We start from the raw sequence: 2597 nt of genomic DNA on the forward strand, positions 1-2597 counted from the left end.
TTAGGTTTCTGTGTACAACTCTTCTGTTTATTACTCTTATTACTTACTCTTTATTACTCTTCTGTCTTCTTCTGTTTATTTTTGAGCTAATTCATTTAGACAGTCGGGGGGCAGTCTTTATGGGGGTTTGGGTGGGTTACTGCTGTACTGGAATCACAGAGAAGCGTGAAAGACTGCAACTCTGCCTCTGGGTCTCGACTCTGTGTTGTCATGGTTTTGGTCTACTAATAAACTCAGTCGGATTTCTAGATTTGAGTTGCTCCACCCAAATTGGGATGTATGCTATCTCTGGTGATCAGACCAGGTCTTCCCCAAAAATGCCAGTTATCTACAAAGCCCACTTTGTTTGCTGGACACCACCTTGACAGCCAGAGGTGGAATGATGACATGTGGCTATACATGTCATTGCTGGTCAGATTAGGCAGGGGCCCAGAGAAAACTACGGAGTCCGACATTGTCTTTGCATATGTACACACCGACTCAACATTAATTTGTATAACCTCCGATTGGCGTAATCGGGTAACATTACTGCCGACGTGAATAACAATCTTACTATATTTACGTTTATCCTTAGCTAGCAGTTTTAAATAGGATTCAACGTTGCCCACTCGGGCCCCAGGACTATGGTCGCCGATGTCGCTAACTTCACGTTTCCCAAAATAGAGCTGCCAATAACCAGAGTTGGTTTCTCAGCAGGTGTGTCGCAGAGTGCGGAGTATCTGTTTGAAATGTGAACTGGTTGGTGGTGAACCACAGGCTTCTGTTTAGGGCTATGCTTCTTTTTACGGACAATCACCCAGCCACCCTGGCTTCCCGGCTGCTCAGGAGCTGCCACGGTGAGACTGGGAGCTACACTGGGTCGGCTCGCACCCGCTACTGGGGGCTGGCTAACTACCGCAGCTAACGATTTGGTTTCCATGGTGCGAAGCCATGCTTCCAATTGACTGAGCCTCGAATCCATCCCTGCAAATAAACTACCTTCATTACATGTACCATTATCGCTATGGAGGCAAGGGAATAACTAAACATGAGACACACCGAGCAAGAGAGAGCAGGAGAGTGAGCAGGAGAGAGAGACGCCATCGCTCACTGCTAAGTGAAAGTAGCGGATGTGAAAAGCGTGTAAACAACTTTGAAGTAGCGAGAAAATCGCTAACAGATAGAGAGCTGAGAGTGCTTAAGCAGAACTAATGTATGTTTAAATGTAGAGCGGGTAGTTAGCCACTGTAATGACGAAGAAAATAGCAAAATTACGCTTACACCAGCGTGTACGTAGAAGATCAAGGCTGCGCATGCAACCTAGACGCAAAGTGCTGTAACGAACCAGTTATGACACTATGGCGCGCGTGTATCACTGCCTCCCCCTTCTGATTTTATGGCTCTTGAAACTCCATGACTACATCTCCATATTCCACAGGTGCAGAGGGGAGCACTCTTGCTTTTGGCAGGGAATCCTTGGACGCAGAGGCCTTCTGGGAAAGCTGTGAAAGCTTGCAGCAATGCGTCCCAGTCTCTTTTTTTCTGTCTTTAATCTAACCTGGAAAAAGTAACAAAATTTTTTTTTTACTGTATAACATAAGCACAATTGCAAAGGTTGTAGCTAAGTCAACTACCTCCTGGTTAAATGTAATTATGTTAAAGTAATTAAATATATTTATATTTTCTCAAGCGCAACTGTTAAAGTGAATGTAGGATGCCAAAAACATATATCACCCGGAAGACACTGTGGTGTTGTTGACGGTAATTAGCACCAAGTCGGTCTATTCCTGTATCACCCAGCTGTCCATGGCAGCCCTGGCCATGGGTCATGAATAGTCTGTAAAGGAAAAAGACAATGGAATCAATATTATACAACAGATAGTTCCGGTCCACTAATTTCATTGGTGTATCAATCATGATTTACAGTATAACACCACTTCACAATCTGACTATACCAGCCCGCCTGTCCGAATCTGTTACTATAACACTGTGAGGCAATGCAGAACAACATGACTCTGATTTTGTGATATTGCTTAAGTATAATAGTAATTATCATACACGTGAAGTACATAATGTGTGCATCCACCATGGGTCAGTTCAACTTTCAGCTGCTTGTTGACCAGGTGCAGAGCCGCTGCATTACCTGGAAGCTCTCCATGGCCCTGGCAGTGTCATTTTAGGTTTTAGAGTATAGTTAGAGGAAGACTTGTCCATGGCATGTAGAGTGCAATACAGCCATACAATCTCAGCTTTCTCTGTGGTTTACATGCTGTTATTGTGCGGCTGAGCTTGACAAGGTACTCCGCCAAGTTTTCAACCGCTTCCCATCCAGGAAAACCTCCTCCATCACAGTGACTAGACTGATAAATGCAGAAACAACAATTAAAAATATGATATGATATACTTTGTTGTCACCTTAGGGATTTTTTTCCTTGGCTCAGTGTCACTGCATTTAACAAATGTCAGTCATAATGGGGGGCATGTTTGTCCAAACTTGTTTCATGGTCAAAAACAACCACCATTTATGTTAGAAAAAGTTGCTATTTTTAGAGATGCTGTAAACTGATACAGCAACTGCGAGCTAACACCAATGCAGACACAAGACAAAAAATGACAGG

At 43.7% G+C, this 2597-nt stretch overlaps 1 pseudogene; it reads right to left on the reverse strand.

The window, feature by feature from the left end:
* Positions 1 to 208: 208 nt before the first annotated feature.
* On the reverse strand, positions 209 to 1083 carry LOC120783916 (annotated as a pseudogene).
* Between the last annotated feature and the right edge of the window lie 1514 nt (positions 1084 to 2597).

Source organism: Xiphias gladius, chromosome 22, assembly GCF_016859285.1.
Source record: "Xiphias gladius isolate SHS-SW01 ecotype Sanya breed wild chromosome 22, ASM1685928v1, whole genome shotgun sequence".
NCBI lineage: Eukaryota > Metazoa > Chordata > Actinopteri > Istiophoriformes > Xiphiidae > Xiphias > Xiphias gladius.